The sequence below is a fragment of the Silene latifolia genome, chromosome 10 (genome assembly GCF_048544455.1).
Source record: "Silene latifolia isolate original U9 population chromosome 10, ASM4854445v1, whole genome shotgun sequence".
In the NCBI taxonomy this organism is placed as follows: domain Eukaryota; kingdom Viridiplantae; phylum Streptophyta; class Magnoliopsida; order Caryophyllales; family Caryophyllaceae; genus Silene; species Silene latifolia.
In genome coordinates, this window is record NC_133535.1 from 23,103,639 (window position 1) to 23,112,996 (window position 9,358).

Consider the following 9,358-nt stretch of genomic DNA (forward strand, 5'->3'; position numbering starts at 1 on the left):
AGGGATTCGAAAGCGGTCGATAACTTTATCTTCGATATGGAGCAATACTTCCGAGTAAGTGGGCTCGACGAAGAAGCGGAAGTTGTCACGGCAAGCATGTATCTAGTCGACGATGCCAAGTTGTGGTGGAGGGCTAGGTACAAGGAAATCGATGCGGGCACGATTACGGTGACATCGTGGGCCGACTTCAAGAGAATCTTGAAGGATCACTTCTACCCCGAGAACACGGAGTTTGTTGCTCGGAAGAAGTTGAAGGAAATCAAGCACACCAAATCAATCCGGGAATATGTGAGGGAATTCTCAGCGTGCATGCTCGAAATTACCGAAATGTCCGAGACGGACAGGACATTCGAATTCATTGACGGGTTGAAGAGGTGGGCACAACAAGAGGTCATGAGGCATAATCCCAAAACTCTGTCTTCGGCCATATCGGCTGCGGAGCGCCTGCTCGACTTTCACGGGGAGCGAGAGGCACCAAGAGTTGTGGCACCAACGGGGAATACTGGTGTGTCACAAAGTGGGTACAATGGACAAAGGCCACAAAACAGCGCCATTTCAGTTGGGAACAGTCGGTTCCGCTCACAAGGAAGTCAAGCCCAATCGGCGAGCACTACAAACTCGCCCTCAAGCTCGTCTTCGAAGGCGGGAAACTCTACTGCTTCCACAACGAAGAGACCGTTCGCGTGTTTTGTGTGAAAGGGTCCTCACAAGATGGCCGATTGTCCGAACAAAGCGGAGTTCAATGCCATGTTCAAGAAGATGCCGAAAGGGGCTCAAGAACGTCTTGATGGGGCGTTGGCCGACTATCACCAAGAGTGTAACGAAGACTCGAGTGATGGGGAGGACCAACCACGGATGGGCTCACTTCAAAGGATCAGCGCGATGGGGAAGTACGAAGAGTCCTCCGCCAAGAAATCCAACGGGCTCATGTACGTGGACTTGATGGTGAATGGGAAGCAAGCACGAGCCTTGATCGACTCGGGCGCCTCCCACAACTTTGTTATAAAAGAGGAAGCTGATCGGTTGGGGCTAGTTCTGCGGGATGCTAACAGCTGCCTAAAGCCGGTCAACAGGAAAGTGAGACGCGTCCAAGGAGTGGCTAAGAAGGTCGCGGTCCAAGTGGGTGAGTGGGCAGGGGAGCTCGACTTCACCACCGTTCCGCTGGATGACTTCAAGTTAGTACTCGGGATGCAGTTCTTTCAGAAAGCATTGGTGGTATTGAAACCGAGTGGCGGATCGATGCTACTAATGGGGTCTATCGTAGTGAAGACGGTAGACAGCGACGAAGACAAGAGGCAGCATCGAATTTCGGCTATGAGGGTGATACCGACGCCGAAACAACGGATGCGACCTTGGAGAATGCCTAAAGGTTCGGTGGAGCCGAGGGCGAACAAGACCCAGACTAACTACGATGCTAAGTGGTCTGGGGGACGAAAGAAGAGTCTACCCCCTCACCGAGGAGTAGACAATGAGGGCCGAGATGCCCAAAGAAGTAGGCCTCATACCATCAGGGGGCCGCGTCGATGTGCTGAATCGACGTCCTGGTTTGCGGGTCAGTCGACCCAAGAGATAAGGCCTCGTACCTTCAAGGGGCCGCGTCGATGTGCTGAATCGACGTCCTGGTTTGCGGGTCAGTCGACCCAAGAGATAAGGCCTCGTACCATTAGGAGGCCGCGTCGAAATATTGATTCGGCGTCCTGGAGATCTCACATTCCCTTGAATGCAGGTGCTGAAGTGATAGAGACAAGATCAAGGTCCGTTGGGGCCAGTACTTGAAGGAATCCCGAGAGAGGTCTTTTCAAGCAACGACAAAATGGACTTTCCCGAGAGACAAGGAGCACGTGGTGGACTTGGAGAACATGATGTTCGGCAGCTTCTATGTTAAGGAACTCCAGCCTATCCTTGAAGGGACGAAGAGTCCAGTCATTGTTTGGGACGGCGCGCACATTCAAGCCGAGTTGTACAAACCAATCCCCAACACTGCATGGACAGTCAGAGCTCACCGAGGATGTCTCACTGAAGCACCATTCAAGATTTTTGTGTTGCCGAGGGCGGCAACAGATTAGGTGGGGGAGAGTGTGACGATCCGCACACTTGAACCCTTAGATTTATTTCATGCTCATGTAATTTCATTTCCTTTGTATATTTGTAGTAAATACTTTCCTAGTTTAGCATAGTTAGAATAGTTTTCTTTCCATAAATAGGTATATCGCTATTCTGAACTAAACTTGTAAAATCAATGTCTCCTGCTACCAGGATGTAATAATCAAATTTCCCTCTTTAGGGAGTACTAGTGAATGAAAATCTACTTCCTACCTTGTGCCTTCGTATTGCTTGTTGTTGCTTTGTTGTGAACGACTTTTAGCCTTCACTTTACTAACAAGCCGTGTTTGTGGGATCGACACTAGGATCCCGACTCACACCCCCGAGACCGATTACGAGTGCCTAGTGCCTGACAAACACTAGAGCCTAACGCTCTCGTTGCATCCTGTCGAGTGTTGCCGAGACCCGAGTATCGTGCTAGTGAGCGATTCTTCACTAGTTCGAAGAGCCTTGTCGCTTGCATCTTGCCTTGAGACGGGCAAGGGTGCGCGCCACGATCCGGCAAAAGTACCGGACCGTGACACCATGCATCTTTGGTACCTAGAAGCATATTAAATACACATTCAACTCATGCTACAAATATTAAACCAGATTTGTAAGAATTCATGTAAAAATAATACGAGTACACAATTTAAGCGCTTAAAAATACGAGCTATTACTAAAAGAACAGTAGCTTTAAAATACCATCACTTAAGAATACGAGCTATTGTAACAAGAATACGAGCTAATGTGAAAAATAGTACGAGAACACGAGCTAATTGAAACACTTCTCGAGCTTAAAATACTATGATTTTGACCCTAATTTATAGGTGTTTGAAAAGCTAAATTAGTAAGGATAAGGCAGATAAATTCTTTCGATGGTTGATTTGCTTAGAAAATGACCTTTGTTTTATGATCAAGTTGAGTTCAAAGAATCAACTTTTGAGCAATTATTTAAGTCTCAGGAATGTCCGAAATCTTTCAAGAGATCAAGCACTGATTAAGAGGATATGCAAATTCGCCAAGTTAGTTAAGTTGGATAATTACCGAGTTTCTGATGTTTAATAAAAGTGTAATACAGATTGGGTTAGTAAGAATATATTCCTGATTTACATGTCGAATTGTCGATGCAAGCTGATTAGATGGAGAATACGAGCTTTTATAAATAGAACACGAGCTTAAAATACAAGCACATAAGAATACGAGCTATTGTAATATGAATACGAGCTAATGTTAAATAATGCGAGAACACAAATAAACGCTTAAAAATACGAGCTTTTACAAATAGAACACGAGCTTAACATACAAGCACATAAGAATACGAGCTATTGTAATAAGAATACGAGCTAAGGTTAAAATAATACGAGAACACAAATTAAGCGCTTAAAAATATGAGCTTTTATAAATAGAACACGAGCTTAAAATACAAGCACATAAGAATACGAGCTATCGTAATAAGAATACGAGCCAATGTTAAAATAATACGAGAATACGAGCTAATTGAGACACTTATCGAGCTTAACGTATTAAACTAGACTTGTAAGACGCTAAAGTTTAATAACATATTAATCGCTTAAAAATACGATCTATTACTAAAAGTACACGAGCTTAAAAAAACAAGCACATAAGAATACGACTTACTAAGATAAGAATACGAGCTATTGTTAAAACAATACAAGAACACAAATTAATCGCTTACAAAATACGAGCTTTTATAAAAAGAATACGAGCTTAAAAATTTACCTTGACAGGGAGACGTAATATCTATTTGTCTTTCCAACACCATTGAATCAGAGGTAAATGTTTCAGTTTCCATTAAAGTTACATGCTCCTTCGAAGTTCCATGTTCCATTGATGACGATACAATTGAAGTTTCATCCGCCATCGAAGCTTCATCCGCCATTGATGATAAAAATTTATTAAATCCTTACCGATTTTGATTGAAGGAAGAGAGATATAATGGTTGATATAACAATTTTAGGGAGAAGATTATTCATTTACTGGAGATGGAGGAAAGATGGGGAGGAATTAGAAAAATGTGGAAGCAGTTAGAGAGAGAAGGGGGATTAAGATTACGTTACTCTTGTTTCTCTTTTTTTTTTTTTTGTCAAAAGTAATTGAAAAATACTAAATTACCCCTGGATGTATAATAGCATTGTACATCCAGTTGTATAGTCTTGGAACTGCCATATGAAGTTGAATGGAGGAAGTATATGTTATACTTCCTCTCATCCTCTATATTTTCCCCTATTTTCTAACACAGATTATTCAGGTTTTCTTCCTTATTTCTATTTTGGAAAAGTTTTTATTAATACTAGTTTGAATGCCCGTGTGTTGCAACGGGGTAATTGTAACACTCCTCATACCAAGGTACCTTACCAAGGACTACCCTAGCATGAAAGACTGTTACCATCTCGGTTTCCCGAGGTTAGCATATCAAAGTTACCAATTCCAAACAACCTTTATTAAGGTATAAAGAGTTAGTGATTACATGTTTCCAAAGCCAAACCAAAGTATATCTGTGAAAGGTCTAACAACTACAAAGAATGCAAGCTAAGTCTCTTGACGGCGGAAGCTAGACTCGAGTGATGAGTCCCCATGACTGTCCCATAGCTAAACATCTGCATTACCTGTCATAATCTGCTCACCATCCTCGAATGGATCACCGCAGGTTTTACAAAACAACGGGGTCAGTACTACTCAATCAATATAAGACAACAAACAATATAACCAGCTGATCATTCTCCATCTCCGGTCTCCCGATCTCACACAGTAACCGACTACACACCGAATGTGTAGCCCTGCCAGATTACCCATCGCAACAGGTAATCCTCGCCGCCAGTGGGTGACAGCAGCCTATCCCCACCTAGTCCAGCTCATCAACGAGCGACTAACAATCCCTGTCCCTTAATGTGCACATCCCCTCCCGTGACGGGTTCCACGGAGGGCGAATTAGGGTGTGAAGCCACTCCCGCAAGTGACTCCACCACAATCACACAACACCACAGCATCACAGCTGTCACAACACCACAACCGTCACGACACAACCACATCACCACTGTCATCACAACACCCATACTCCGATGATCAGCAGATAACAACAATTACAACACAAGCACAGTCTTAAATCAATTAACGATGGCGAGTAGGAAACCCTACCTTTTCGCAATCCGCTTACGCTGCAATCAACCATACAAATGCATAATAAATACCACATCGTCACCTACACCAACAATCACATAATACAATCACTAACTGTAAAACTCCCATTTCCCCCAATTCATAATCAAGAACAAACCCTAAAATATAAATCAGTGAATATGAAGATGGGGACTTACCGACGATGAATCAAAAGGAATGAATGAAATTGCTATGATCACCCACACACAAGGAGAGATTCGGAGATGATTAGGGCGTCGTAGAATGTTTTTAGGTTTGTAAAGCGTAATTAGAAACTGTCTAGCGTAATATATATAATGCCCTAATCATTTCCAAATCAAACCGCAGAAAAACACTCGACAGACCGGATATTCGGTCGAGTACAGAGTATACTTGGCCGAGTACCCTCTACTCGGTCGAGTATTCCACATACTTCAGCCGAGTATTCCTAGGCAGTAGCCAAACAGGGACCACGACACACTTTACTCGACCCGAGTAGGCCATACTCGGTCGAGTACCAGCCTATAAAATCCGTAGTATTACAATCTTCCCCCCCCCCCCCCTTAAAAAGAACTTCGTCCCCGAAGTTCCAACCCAACCTATAAAACCTGGACACCTAACACTAAGTCCACCAACCACGCTTACTTCCACAACACGGCTCACGATAATATCTCAACTACAACATAGCCTCCTAATACTGACTCCATAATATTATCGAATAACCACAATAATATTATCGAATAACCACAATATAATGTTGCCAACCTTGTCTCACTTCCATAACACTCAATAGCAACTCAATACCAAGACAATTCACAAAATAAGACCAACCATCAAAACGGAATGTTACATTCTACCATCCTTAAAGCGAACTTCGTCCTCGAAGTTTACTCACACACATAAACATCCTCACACAATCCGTTACTCTCACTCATAAACATCATACTACTACGAGCACTACCATTACCTGTAATAAAATCGGCAATCGCACAAATCCATCCTTATTCTGCACCAACACTCAAACTTCCAATTGCAACCTGTATGACCATCAAACTCTCTTGTCGCATCCTACTCCTCTTAAGATATATGTTACGTCCTCGTAATTCACTAATACTAGGTCCTTTGCTATGCCCCCCATAATCCTCATTACAACCGCATGACAACGATAACCCACTATAACCTCAACACCTACAACCATTCCTATATCCAGGACTCTCTTTCTCTAACAGTTCTCATGCCCCCAATTATTTTGTACCCCCATAACATATATCATAAAATCCTCAGTATAACCACAATAATATTATTGAATAACCACAATATAATGTTGCCAACCTTGTCTCACTTCCATAACACTCACTAGCAACTCAATACCAAGACAATCCACAAAATAAGATCAACCATCAAAACGGAATGTTACAGTAATAAACTTATTTATAATGCAAAAAAAAAAAAAAAATGTTATAAGGGTTTAATGTTTACATTCTATGTCTCAGAATTACACTATCTTTTTTCCACTTAGTTCAACATCCAACCAGATCCCAAATACCGAATACAGACAATTGCTACTCATTATATCTAATAGTTATATTTAAATTTAATAATATGATCAAGTACTCTCCATTAATATTTGTACGTTGTTTTTCTTCCAAAAAAAATTTCATAATTGAGATACGAAATTTTTCCGTGGTATTCCTTAATTTTGTCAGATTTTCTATGTTACCCCTACTTTTAAGAATCTGTCTACGGTACCCTTGAGGTTCCATTTTTTTGCCCATGGTACCCCCTAATGTAAAGGTTATTAAATGGACGTTAAGTTTGATGGCGTGGCAATAAAATAACAATTAAAAATAATTCTCTCTTTATTGTTTTATTGGTACGAATATCTCTCTCTTTTAAATGAAAATTTAATTAACTATATCATTATAATATTAGAAATTTCTCATGGTAACTTTGAACTTTGATAGATTACAACTGGTACCCCTAGTTTTAAGTTTCTACAAATGGTACCCGTGTGTTCACCTTTTTCTTTCTCAGAATACCATTTGATAACTTCCGTCATAAGTCCATTACTCTTATGACTTGGGGACGCCTTTTTCTTTTGTTATCTATTACACAAACACTTCATTATCTAATTCCTAAATCCATATTTTATTTAATAAACTAACATTTAATACCGAAATAACAAAACACAAATAGAATGGCATGCTCAATTACTCATCTAGTTACTCATAGGAGTAATAGCGTTATGAAAAAAAGTAAACACAAGGGTATTATATGTAGAAACTTAAAATTAGGGGTATTATGTGTAATCTACCAAAATTCGAGGGTATCATGAAAAATTTCCGTTATAATACTGACCATTTTATCGCTCTTTCTCCCACCTAAAAAAAATGTTACAACTTTAAAAATTTAACATTTAATTCAAGATTATGTTTAAAGTCTCTTATAATAATTATACTTTGAGAGATTAATATATTTGGGTGATATCTTCTGATGTGGGACAATTCAACTATTTATACGTAGTATATATTTATCATACCTACATTTTTTTTCAATGTGAGACGAATAACATATTTAAAAGTACACCATATTTTTTGAACCTAATTCGACATCTAACCCGATTTACTAATAAGTAAATATTATATGGGTTTTTCTATCCTATGCCCATTAGGCATAGGATAAGAAACCTAAAAAGAAAATAATTAAATGATATTTTTATGGAAAATTGCAATATTTTATCACTTTTACTTTTCTTTACAATAAATATATTTAATTATTTCCTTTTTGGCTTTCTTATCCCATATTATATTATCTATTAATATTCATACATTTGTTTTCTATTTTTTTTTATCATAATAAAAATATGTGCAAATGATATGAACCTATACTCTAATGATAGAATTTTTTTTAACACAATTCTAATTATATTATTTAAACGTAGTATATTTACCACACCTACATTTTTTTTAAATGTGGGACATATAAAATCAATAGGTAGAAAATATAATGATATAAACTTTTAAGAGCACTCCAAGACAGTACTTAAGATACTCAAATGATTTTGGGTTGATGTCTAAGTTCCAATGATGCCTCTTGTTTATAATCATGGAATCACTCACCTTATGTTATATTTCGATGTGGGAAATTTTATTTTTTATATGTAGTATATTTGTCACACCTATATTATTTTTCAATGTGGGACATATAACATACTATGAAATACACCATCTTTAATATGTGCAAATTATATGAAATCTATACATACTCTAATGATAGCATTTCTTACCATGAATCTAATAATATTATTTTCATAACTTTTTTACCAACATTATTTCTTTAGTTTTGTACTATGTCAGGAGACTACCCTTAGTAAAACCTTTAATTTTGTATTTTTTGATTTTCTTGCTCATGTTCTGAACTCTTTCCCGGGTAGTTTCCAACGATGTCACTTTATTTTTTATATCATATCGTAGATAATGATTGAAAATCTTAAGAGCTCTTTAAAATAATATTTATGAGACTCAATTTTTTTGGGTAGATCATAAGTTCCAAATATGCCTCCTATTTATAATCATAGGATCACATCACCTTGTACTGATCTTTCGAAGTGGGACAATTCTACTATTTATATGTAGCATATTCACCGCACCTACGTTATTTTCCAATGTGGGACAAAACATACTAAAAAATACACAATTTTACATATTACGAAGTACACCATCTTTAATATGTGCAAATAATATGAAATTTATACTCTAATGATAGCATTTTTTACCACAAAGCTAATTATATTATTTTCATAATTTTTTTAACGATATTTTTTTGCCAAATGAAATGTAAAAGGTTGATATAAAAATTGGAAATATCTCTTGAATATAATTTAGGAAATATACATATTATAATAATTAAAAGATACTCCACTTTATTTTTTTACATTAAAAATTATACTTTTCTAAATTGATTTTTGATGATGTGGACCTCTCAGATCGCTCGAAAAAACTCTCTTATATATATATATATATATATATATATATATATATATATATATATATATATATAGAGGAAGGATCAACTAAGGTCCTTACATATATTAAGTCCATAAGTCTTAATGTGGACG